This window comes from Ranitomeya imitator, chromosome 3 (genome assembly GCF_032444005.1).
Source record: "Ranitomeya imitator isolate aRanImi1 chromosome 3, aRanImi1.pri, whole genome shotgun sequence".
Taxonomy (NCBI): domain Eukaryota; kingdom Metazoa; phylum Chordata; class Amphibia; order Anura; family Dendrobatidae; genus Ranitomeya; species Ranitomeya imitator.
Genome location: NC_091284.1, coordinates 253,633,147 through 253,645,798, shown reverse-complemented (window position 1 = coordinate 253,645,798; position 12,652 = coordinate 253,633,147). Strand labels below are relative to the sequence as shown.

At 44.4% G+C, this 12,652-nt stretch overlaps 1 protein-coding gene and 1 long non-coding RNA gene across 2 annotated transcripts in view; one reads left to right on the top strand and one right to left on the bottom strand.

Moving 5' to 3' along the window:
- Positions 1-4,513: 4,513 nt before the first annotated feature.
- Positions 4,514-8,642, bottom strand: LOC138669691 (uncharacterized). Its single transcript, XR_011319219.1, has 2 exons — positions 8,504-8,642; positions 4,514-4,906 (listed from the first exon to the last, which is right to left on the bottom strand). It is a non-coding gene; the product is annotated as an uncharacterized lncRNA (long non-coding RNA).
- Positions 8,643-8,718: 76 nt separating this feature from the next.
- LOC138669690 (periphilin-1-like) overlaps positions 8,719-12,652 on the top strand; it is a 177,612-nt gene continuing 173,678 nt past the window's right edge. The window contains exon 1 of the mRNA XM_069756387.1: positions 8,719-8,749. The gene's annotated coding sequence lies outside the window, so the exon portion shown is untranslated. The remainder of the gene's footprint in view (positions 8,750-12,652) is intronic.

Genomic DNA, 12,652 nt, shown 5'->3' with positions numbered 1-12,652 from the left:
CGTCAATTTGGCCATGTGAGGGCTTATTTTTTGCGGGACGAGTTGTACTTTTGAACAACATCATTGGTTTTAGCATGTCGTGTACTAGAAAACGGGAAAAAAATTCCAAGTGCGGTGAAATTGCAAAAAAAGTGCAATCCCACACTTGTTTTTTGTTTGGCTTTTTTGCTAGGTTCACTAAATGCTAAAACTGACCTGCCATTATGATTCTCCAGGTCAGTACGAGTTCATAGACACCTAACATGACTAGGTTATTTTTTATCTAAGTGGTGAAAAAAAATTCCAAACTTTGCTAAAAAAAAAAAAAAAAATTGCGCCATTTTCCGATACCCGTAGCGTCTCCATTTTTCGTGATCTGGGGTCGGTTGAGGGCTTATTTTTTGCGTGCCGAGATGACGTTTTTAATGATAGCATTTCGGTGCAGATACGTTCTTTTGATCGCCCGTTATTGCATTGCGTTTTGAATTTTTTTTCCCGCTACGCTGTTTAGCGATCAGGTTAATGCTTTTTTTTAGTTGATAGATCGGGCGATTCTGAGCGCGGCGATACCAAATATGTGTAGATTTTATATTTTTTTTATTGATTTATTTTGATTGGGGCGAAAGGGGGGTGATTTAAACTTTTATATTTTTTTTATTTTTTTAACATTTTTTTCAACTTTTTTTTTTTAACTTTTGCCATGCTTCAATAGCCTCCATGGGAGGCTAGAAGCAGGCACAGCACGATTGCCTCTGCTACATAGCAGCGATCTGTTGATCGCTGCTATGTAGCAGAAATAGAGGTGTGCTGTGAGCGCTGACCACAGGGTGGCGCTCACAGCCACCGGCGATCAGTAACCATAGAGGTCTCAAGGACCTCTATGGTTACAATGGAGATGCATCGCCGACCCCCGATCATGTGACGGGGGTCGGCGATGACGTCATTTCCGGCCGCCCGGCCGGATGCGGTAGTTAAATGCCGCTGTCTGCGTTTGACAGCGGCATTTAACTAGTAAATAGGTGCGGGCAGATCGCGATTCTGCCCGCGCCTATTACGGGCACATGTCAGCTGTTCAAAACAGCTGACATGTCCCGGCTTTGATGCGGCGGGCTCACCGTGGAGCCCTGCATCAAAGCGGGGCTTCTGACCTCGGACGTACTATCCCGTCCGAGGTCAGAAAGGGGTTAAATACCAAATTGGCTCTGTCACTATGGGATTAAAAAAAATGTCCGATCTATAAAGATGGGAAATGAATTGACCCGATCGGAAAACAGCGTAAGGAGAAAAAGTAATTAAAGGAACAGGATTGTGTTTCTACAGTGCAAAATAACGCAATAAAAGCCGATTAAAACAATGCACCTTCCCCAAAATGGTATCAATAAAAACAGCAGTTCAGGGCGCAAACAACAAGCCCTCATACAGCTCCATCACCCAAGATTTGAAGATGTTACTACTCTCGTAAAATGGCGACAACTTTTTTTTTTTAATTTCTGAAATGTTTTTCACCATTTTGATTAAAAAAATCTATCCATGTTTGGTATCTGTGTAATCGTACTAACCTGGAGAATCACACGACCAGGTCATTTTTACTGTAGAATAAACGCTGGAAATTAAAGAACTCAAAAAGCAATTGTGGAATTGCACTGTTTTCACTACGTCTCCATTCTTGGAATTTTTTCCCCACTTTCCAGTACATCACATGATAAAATGGACGGTGTTATTCAAAAGGACAACTTGTCCCACAAATGGTTACATTAACGGAAAAATAACAAAGCTATAGCTCTTGGAAGAAGAGGAGGAAAAAATGAAAGTGCGAAAATAACCTGGCCGAGAAGGGGTGAGGGATCAGCGAATTTTTCATTTTGGCACTGTCGTTTTTTCCTCACGTTTTCCAAACAACTATAACTTATTTTTCCGTTGACATAGACCTATGAAACTTGTTTTTCCCAGGACAAGTTGTAGTTTTGATTGGCACCATTTGTTTTACCATATAGTGTATTGAAAAAAACAGGAAAAAAATTCCATGGAGAAAAAAATGCAATAAGGCCATTGTTTTTTTGGATTATATATTTATGGCACTCATTGTGCAGGAAAAAATGACCCTTAAACATGATTGTCAAGGTGAGTCTGATTATAGCAATACCAAACATGCAATTTTTGTTTGACTATTTTAAGTGTTGATTAAAAAAGTAAGAATATTGCAAAAAAAAAATGTTTTCACCTTATGCTGTCCTTTTCCAAGACCTATATTTTTATCCAATTTCATCCATTTTTAACAAATTTCATGTACATATGGTATATACTCGAATATAAGCCGACCCGAGCATAAGCCAAGGCACCTACGTTTACCACGGAAAACTGGGTAGGCTTATTGACTCGAGTATAAGCCAGGTATGTATTGTCCCCTCATCCCTATTGTGGTATGAATGGCTCCCCAGTCCCTGTCATTGTATGCATGGCTCCCCAGTCCCTGTCCTGGTATGCATGGCTCCCCGCTCCCTGCCATTGTATGCATGGCTCCCCAGTCCCTGTCCTGGTATGCATGGCTCCCCAGTCCCTGTCCTGGTATGCATGGCTCCCCGCTCCCTGCCATTGTATGCATGGCTCCCCAGTCCCTGTCCTGGTATGCATGGCTCCCCAGTCCCTGTCCTGGTATGCATGGCTCCCCAGTCTCTGTTGTATACATAGCTCCCCAGTCCCGGTCCTGGTGTGCATGGCTCCCCAGTCCCTGTTATTGTATGCATGGCTCCCCAGTTTTTTAAAAAAAATCTTATTTACCTGCCTGCGCTCCCTCGGTGGCACTGCATCTTGTTCTGGCTTTCAGCAGCTCTTCCTGCCGAGCGATCACGTGGCCCCGCTCATTAAAGTAATGAATATGCACGCCACGCCTTTTGGAGTGGAGAGGCGTGCATATTCATTACCTTAATGAGTGGTGCCACGTGATCCCTCGGCAGGAAGAGTTGCATGCGCTGGGGCAGGAACGAGATGCAGTGCCAGCACCGAGGGTGCCGGTAGGGGAGTATGATGAGTGCCGGAAGCTTGCGGCTGGCACTATGCACTATTACAGCAGTGGCACAGGCTTTAGCCACAGCCGCCGGCTCCTACCTCTGTGACCCGCTTCTCCGCCGCTCCCCCGCCGGCTTCTTGGACCGTGACTCGTGTATAAGCCGAGGAGGGCATTTTCAGCACAAAAAAAGTGCTGGAAAACTCGGCTTATACACGAGTATATACGGTACGATGATATGATTCCTTAATATTACATTTTTTTTAGAAAGATGAAGTGCCCATTTTCATTTTTTTTTCTCTTTATGTCATTTACCGGTTGGGCCAATTAATTTTATATTGTACTAGATCAAACTTTTACAAATATGGCAATACCAAATCATTTTTTTTTTCTTTATTTTAATGGGGGGGGGGGGGGAATGGAGATGAATCGAATGTTTATATTTATATGATTTTAATATTTATGTAGTTAAAAAAAATATATATTTTTCAGTCCCCTTAGAGAACCTGAACATTTGATCATTTATACTATATACTGCAATACCACGGGATTGCAGTATATATTGAAAATCTTGCAGCTGAGCTTCATAGGAGGGTCTTCTGCAAACCTCTGGCTGTGATAACCCAATCTGCAATCAAGAGGGTCCAATGGAAGACGGGGCACACAAGCACCCACATGCTATCATGACTTGCAGCATCTCTGGACTTGTCTCCTATCAAGCACATCTGGAATATCATTGTTTGGTAATTACAAAAGCAGCTGCCATCAGCGGATCTTGATTGTTTATGTGCCCAAGTGCATTCAACATGGCAGAACATTCCTCAGACAGCCAATAATAGCCTCATTAATAACATGCCAAGACGTGTAAGTTATATTATTTCTGTGCGTAGAGCTCTTACTCAATGCTCTGTAAATCGAAATATTTTAAAAATGTTGTTTCCATGTTTTCATTTGCATATTATTAGCACATCTATCGATCCTGTGATTTCCATATGTCCCATGAATTTCCTTCTTGGTGTTACAATTTCAGTGTTGAAGAGTGTAGATACAGTAGATTGTGAGCCCTCGCGGGCAGGGTCCTCATTCCTCCTGTACCAGTTATGACTTGTATTGTTTAAGATTATTGTACTTGTTTTCATTATGTATACCCCTCCTCACATGTAAAGCGCCATGGAATAAATGGCGCTATAACAATAAATAATAATAATAATAATAATACAGTGTTGTTAGCAGTGGCTGTAGGTACGTGTGAATGACTGAAAGCTGACAGCTTATGGGAAGAATAAAACTTGTTATGGTTCCTGTCACTGCAAATTTTTAGCTTCACGGTGGAACATCGGGTAGGGAAGACATAAGGAAATGCGAATGCCCTGTCACAGGCACACTCTATGGTGATAGGTGTTCAATCCCACAAGTTTGAACAGAGGGGGGGGAATATGTGAGGCAGTGAGGGGAATCATATGCGAGGGTTGTTATGTGTCCCCCAGGGTGCGCATAGAAGCATATTAAACCCGCTGTAGTCCATTGTAATTACAGCCACACCAGTGGTTGCAATGCAAAATAAAAGAGAGTGTTAAACTATAAAACTATTTGACTAAGTCAGATTTAAGAAAACCTGACATGGGCTTTTATTTTTGGAGCGATCTGCAGGATTTAGTAGGACGGGTCTCTCACTCCATTCTGAGTTTTGCGGGTGGCCTATGTCCACAATTCACATTTAAACTATGAGTTGAGGTATGGTGTATCAATGTTTTGGTTGCAAGCTTCAGAGCAGGAGGCTTTATGCAAGTCAGATCTGTGTGAGACTGAACTCAGACCAGAGAAGGCAAAGCTACTGCCGTACCCTAGAAGGATACAGTGTTGCAGTTGTCCACGGCAACAGACGGATACAGACATGGCGGATACAGACGTTCCGGCTGTGATCTGGAGGATGAAAGTTCTGGGTTTATTTTTGTTAGTTTGAAATTAAAGACTTTTATGTTGGACTAACCTGGGTCACTGCCTCTTTACCGCACTGTGTGAACACCACTGCATTACAATATACACTGCTCAAAAAATAAAAGGAACACTTAAACAACAGAATATAACTCCAAGTAAATCAAACTTCTGTGAAATCAAACTGTCCACTTAGGAAGCAACACTGTTTGACAATCAATTTCACATGCTGTTGTGCAAATGGAATAGACAACAGATGGAAATTATTGGCAATTATCAAGACACACACAATAAAGGAGTGGTTCTGCAGGTGGGGACCACAGACCACATCTCAGTACCAATGCTTTCTGGCTGATGTTTTGGTCACTTTTGAATGTTGGTTTTGCTTTCACACTCGTGGCAGCATGACATTGACTCTATAACCCACACAAGTGGCTCAGGTAGTGCAGCTCATTCAGGATGGCACATCAATGCGAGCTGTGGCAAGAAGGTTGGCTGTGTCTGTCAGCGTAGTGTCCAGAGACTGGAGGCAATACCAGGAGACATGCCAGTACACCTGGAGGGGGCCGTAGGGCAACAACCGAGCAGCAGGACCGCTACCTCAGCCTTTGTGCTAGGAGGAACAGGAGGAGCACTGCCAGAGCCCTGCAAAATGACATCCTGCAGGCCACAAATGTGCATGTGTCTGCACAAACGGTTAGAAACCGACTCCATGGGGATGGTCTGAGCGCCTGATGGCCACAGATGGGGGTTGTGCTCACAGCCCAACATCGTGCAGGATGCTTGGCATTTGCCACAGAACACCAGGATTGGCAAATTCACCACTGGCGCCCTGTGCTCTTTGCAGATGAAAGCAGGTTCACACTGAGCACATGTGAGACGTGACAGTCTGGAGACGCCATGGAGAGCGATCTGCTGCCTGCAACATCCTCCAGCATGACCGGTTTGGCAGTGGGTCAGTAATGGTGTGGGGTGGAATTTCTTTGGAGGACCTCACAGCCCTCCATGTGCTCGCCAGAGGTAGCTTGACTGCCATTAGGTACCGAGATGAGATCCTCAGACCCCTTGTGAGACCATATACTGGTACGGTTGGCCCTGGGTTCCTCCTAATGCAGGACAATGCCAGACCTCAAGTGGCTGGAGTGTGTTAGCAGTTCCTGCAAGATGAAGGCATTGAAACTATGAACTGGCCCGCCGGTTCCCCAGACCTGAATCCAATTGAACACATCTGGGACATCATGTCTGGCACCATACACCAACGTTGGACCATAGACTGTCCAGGAGTTGGCGGATGCTTTAGTCCAGCGGTGGGAGGAGATCCCTCAGGAGACCATCCGCCGCCTCATCAGGAGCATGCCCAGGCGTTGTAGGGAGGTCATACAGGCACGTGGAGGTCACACACACTACTGAGCATCATCTCCTTGTTTTGAGGCATTTCCACTGAAGTTGGATCAGCCTGTAACTTCATTTTCAACTTTGATTTTGAGCATCATTCCAACTCCAGATCTCCGTGGGATATTAGTTGTGATTTACGTTGATCATTTTTAGGTTTTATTGTTTTCAACACATTCCACTATGAAATGAATAAACATTTACAACTGGAATATTTCATTCACTGATATATAGGATGTGGGATTTTAGCGTTCCCTTTATTTTTTTGAGTAGTGTATATCAATTTTCATATTTAATAGAAAAAAATTAAAAACATGGTGAAAAATAAGAAAAAAAAGATTAAAAAGTTGCACGTTTCAAATCAATATATAACTTATAATACAGATACATGAGATCAGTTTTGTAGTTGAAGCCTGCTACTCAGTTACCATGTCATAAATCCAATGCCTCCCACATGAATAGTTTCTGTTTCCAGTCTCCACCATAGACAGGTCTGTGAATGTTAACCATTCCTGTGAATCTGAAGTGGATGAGATCTGATTGTATTTCTAAAAAAAAAGTCTCTATTCATGATAAAGACTTCTTGATTTTATTACTTTGTGGTTGTGAACAGTTAATGTGTTCAGAATTTTTTTTTTAAGTTTTCTGTATTGTTGCAAGCTGTGCAATATATTGTATAAATAATGTAAATGGATTCACAATTTATAAAATATCTGATATAAGCTTTCCCTGTAGCATAAGGGGAAAAATTAATACCTTTTTGTGTATACTGACATAGATTACATCTCGATGTAGTGCATGGAAATACACTCTTGGTAGATATCCATGAATGTCTGAATATGTTGCAAGAAGTAAAAAGACTACAGGAAATCATGTTGCCAATAAAGACTCCTTGGGCCACACACAATACTATCCTTCAAGATTTTGGACAAATTTTTATCTTGATGAAGGATGGGATTATTGAAATCCACGCTATAAGGTGGGGAAAAAATAATATTGTTATTAGTAGAAGTTTTTTTTAGGGTGAGAATAAAGGTATTTTAGTTTTTTTTTTATATTCCACAATGTGTTTTGTCCTAATTAGTATATTATTTTTGTAGCCTCATTGTCTGAATTTACTGTATTATTTTGTTTATGATGAAAAATTGGAATGATAGTGAGCGCAATAGAGTCTTATTCTGGCTAAAATGAAAGCAAAGAATATGCTCATCTTCAACTGTTATGAAAAACACCACTTCTGTGAACGTTGAGGAGACTGGCTGCTGCAGACCCACAAAATGAGATTACATGTATAACTGGAGAAAGTGGAAATGAAACCGCGCTGCCAGTTATAAAACCTTGAAAGTGTAAATGCGTTTTTTATTTATCAACGTGTTTCGAAGTGCACCTGCTTCTTCATCAGGATCAACCACAGAAGTAAAAGTACAGATCACAGTATGTGTGTATATACACACGTGGTCAAAATTGTTGGTACCCCTTGTTTAATGACAGAAAACCCATACTAAAAGTTATTTCTTCCTCCTTTTGCTCCCTTTGCCTATCCAAACACTTTTGTCAATTTTGTCAACGAGGGGTACCAACAATTTTGACATGTGTATATACAACTTATTTGAAAAAGGGCGCGCAATTACGGCCCCCTGAAATCATATGACTAAGTTACAATTTCATTAGACTGAAAAAAAAAAAATGTGTAAGCAAATGAGTGCAATGATTGCAAAATTGACAAAAGTGTTTGGATAGGCAAAGGGATCAAAGGGAGGAAGATATATAACTTTTAGTATAAACAAAAATTAAATAAAAAGGATATGTAAAATGTGATAAAATGAATTTCTGCTTGCTTCTTCAATCATCAAATACCCAGTGACTCACACAAATAGACAGCTACTCATTCATGCTATTGATAGTATTATCCAAAAATGACTTGATTTGGATTCTTCCGCCAAACTGTTTAGTGTAATAATGGACATGTGTTCCTGGAAAGGGAGATGTGGAAACTATGTGTCATGGTCAGGACATGGTTAATGTCCTGTCAGGGTTAATTTTTGCTAGCCTCTTTTCTATATTGGGAGGGGTATTTATACTCGCTCCTAGCCTGGTTTCTCTGTCAGCTATAGATTCTGTGTTTGTCTGTATGCGTGACTCCTGGATTGTGTGCTTGGTTTGCATAGCGTTGTCTTGCTTCCCGTGCTTTACCCTGTTCGTGTTCCTGGCTTCTGAACTCTGGCTTTGCTTCTGACGATCCTCTGTCTCTCTGTTTTGGTACCTCGTAATCTCCTGGCTCCGACTTCTGCTTGTTTGATAATTCTTTAGTGCTTGTCCTTTCTCTGTTTCCCTGGCGTCTGGCTCCGCCCCCTTTTCCTCCTCCCACTCTGTCACATGGTCTAGGTCCTGTTCGTTACCTGTACACTCTGTTTCATGTCTAAGGTCCCGTGGGTTCAGGTTAGTAACTTGGCGTTTTGTTCAGCTGCTGTTTGCAGCTTCCCCTGCAGCATAGATATCCAGGCACCGTGACACTATGTACATCGAATTGGAACCCCGGAATGATGAATATGAATAGACTAGCTGTTTCCAGCCAGCTAACGCTCGGCACGCTCATTGCTATCTAATTAACGCTGCTGGTGATTAAACTAAAGTAAATAATGACAACATTCAATAGCGCTTACGCAGGTGGTAAATTAACTTAAAATAAAGTTAATAACAATAATCATTAAAAATCTGAATAATACTAATAATACATTTTATTCACAGTGTAAAATCAAAAACAAACTGGATTCAGTAAGATGTGCGTTTTTATTCATTCCAGCATCTAAACAAATTTCATAACAAAACATAAATTAAGTTAAAATTTCTCTGTAAACACAATCACATGTGTGAGGATGGAGCCTCGTGTGGTAATGTGCGGGGATGGAGCCTCGTGTGGTAATGTGTGGGGACAGAGCCTCATGTGGTAATGTGCAGGGATGGAGCCTCGTGTGGTAATGTGTGGGGACGGAGCCTTGTGTGGTAATGTGTGGGACGGAGCCTCATGTGGTAATGTGGGGGGACGGAGCATCGTGTGGTAATGTGTGGGGACGGAGCCTCATGTGGTAATGTGTGGGGACGGAGCATCATGTGGTAATGTGTGGGGACGGAGCATCGTGTGGTAATGTGGGGACGGAGCCTCATGTGGTAATGTGTGGGGACGGAGCATCGTCTGGTAATGTGTGGGGACAGAGCCTCATGTGGTAATGTGTGGGGTCGGAGCCTCGTGTGGTAATGTGTGTGGATGGAGCATCGTGTGGTAATGTGTGGGGATAGAGCATCGTGTGGTAATGTGCGGGGACGGAGCCTCGTGTGGTAATGTGTGGGGATGGAGCATCGTGTGGTAATGTGTGGGGACGGAGCCTTGTGTGGTAATGTATGGGGACGGAGCATCGTGTGGTAATGTGTGGGGACAGCCTCATGTGGTAATGTGTGGGGTCGGAGCCTCGTGTGGTAATGTGTGTGGACGGAGCATCGTGTGGTAATGTGTGGGGTCGGAGCCTCGTGTGGTAATGTGTGTGGATGGAGCATCATGTGGTAATGTGTGGGGACAGAGCATCGTGTGGTAATGTGTGTGGACGGAGCCTCGTGTGGTAATGTGTGGGGACAGAGCATCGTGTGGTAATGTGTGGGGACGGAGCCTTGTGTGGTAATGTGGGGGATGGAGCCTTGCACACCTAGACACCCACACACTCTCTGACTCCATCCTACCACTGGCATCCATATCCTCACTCCACGACACAGACAGTGCTGCTGCTTTCTACAATGCCACTCTCGCATCAGCTATTGACACGGTTGCCCCTCTCGTCCATGGCAGAGCGCGACGTATCAATAGACAACCTTGGCATAATAACACCACCAAAAAGCTAAGGCAAGTGTCCAGGGTTGCGGAGCGGCGTTGGAAGAGAACACACTCGCAAGACGACTTCACTGTATTCAAACAAGCAACACTCGCTTTGAAATCTGCACTCACCTCTGCTAAACAGGCCTACTTCACAACCCTCGTATCTTCCCTATCCCACAACCCCAAACAGTTATTCAAAACATTTAACTCCCTCCTCCGCCCCCCACTGCCCCCTCCAACCTCCCTCATCTCTGCTGAGGACTTTGCCACACACTTTAAAAATAAGATCGACCAGACAAGGCAAGACTTTATTGTTCAACCACCACAACCCCTTTGTATACCAGACCAATGCCCAAACCCCATAACCTCCCTATCCAACATCACTGAAGGGGGACTTAATTGTCTCCTCTCCAAATCCCACCTCACCACCTGTGCGCTCCACCCCATCCCACCTCCTCCCCAACTTCACCACCACACTTATCCCATCCCTAACCCACCTCTTCAACCTATCACTAACTTCTGGCACCTTCCCCTCTGCATTCAAACATGCCACAATCACGCCTATCCTTAAAAAGCCAACCCTCGATCCAACTGCTATGTCCAGCTATCACCCAATATCGCTGCTCCCATTTGCTTCCAAACTCCTGTAGCAGCACGTCCATGCTGAACTCTCCTCCCACCTCTCATCTAACTTGTTGTACGACAATCTACAATCTGGTTTCCGCCCCCATCACTCAACTGAGACTGCCCTGACCAAAATCACTAACGACCTACTTACCGCCAAAGCTACTGGACAATACTCTGTACTCCTCCTTCTAGACCTGTCCTCTGCTTTCGACACAGTTGACCACTGCCTCCTACTGCAGATGCTCTCCTCCTTTGGCATCAAAGACCTCGCCCTATCCTGGATCGCCTCGTACCTTTCCAACCGCACATTCAGCGTCTCCCACTCCCATACTACCTCCTCATCCCACCCTCTCTCTGTTGGAGTCCCCCAAGGCTCTGTTCTAGGACCCCTACTCTTCTCAATCTATACACTTGGCTTGGGACAACTCATAAAGTCCCATGGATTCCAGTACCACCTCTATGCTGACGACACTCAGATCTACCTCTCTGGCCCAGACGTCACCTCTCTGCTGTCCAGAATCCCAGAGTGCCTATCAGCCATATCCTCCTTCTTCTCCTCTCGCTTCCTCAAACTCAATGTGGACAAATCTGAACTCATCATCTTTCCTCCATCCCACAAATCTTCCTTACTTGACCTATCTATCGCAGTCAATGACATCATGCTTTCCCCTGTACCCGAAGTCCGCTGCCTCGGAGTAACCTTCGACTCTGCCCTGTCCTTCAAACCACACATCCAAGCTCTTTCCACCTCCTGTCGCCTCCAGCTCAAAAATATCTCCAGGATCCGTCCTTTCCTCAACCCCCAATCTACTAAAATGCTTGTGCACGCCCTCATCATTTCCCGCCTTGACTACTGCAACATCCTTTTCTGTGGCCTCCCTGCTAACACCCTTGCACCTCTCCAGTCCATCCTTAACTCTGCTGCCCGACTAATCCATCTCTTTCCTCGCTACTCCTCCGCTTCCCCCCTCTGCAAATCTCTTCACTGGCTCCCATTCCCTCAGCGTATCCAGTTCAAATTGCTAATACTGACCTACAAAGCCATCCACAACCTGTCTCCTCCATATATCTCTGAACTAATCTCTCGATATCTTTCCTCACGTGACCTCCGGTCCTCCCAAGACCTCCTTCTCTCCTCCACACTTATTCGCTCCTCATCCAATCGCCTCCAAGACTTCTCCCGAATATCCCCCATCCTCTGGAACTCTCTGCCCCAACACGTCCGACTATCAACCACAGTCGGATCCTTCAGACGGAACCTGAAAACTCATCTCTTCAGGAAAGCCTACAGCCTGCACTGACACCGCTGCTGCCTCATCACTATCGAAGCTACCGCCTCACCAACACCGGAGCTACCACCTCACCAACACCGGAGCTCCTGCAACCCTCAACCTACTGTCTCCTTCCCCATAATCCTGTAGAATGTAAGCCCGCAAGGGCAGGGTCCTCGCCCCTCTGTATCAGTCCGTCATTGTTAGTTTGTTTACTGTATGTGATATTTGTAACTTGTATGTAACCCCTTCTCATGTACAGCACCATGGAATCAATGGTGCTATATAAATAAATAATAATAATAATAATAAAATGGAGCCTCGTGTGGTAATGTGTGGGGACGGAGCCTCATGTGGTAATGTGGGTGGGTGGGATTATGTATGGTAATGTGGTGGGGGTGGGATTATGTGTGGTGGTAGGCGGGATTATTTGTGGTAATGGAGTGGGGGGCGGGATTATGTGTGGTGATGTGGTGGGCAGGTGGGATTATGTGTGGTGTGGATTGTGTGGTAATGTGGGGGCGGGATTGTGTGTGGTAAAGTGGTGGGGGCGGGATTTTGTGTGGTAATGGGGTGGGG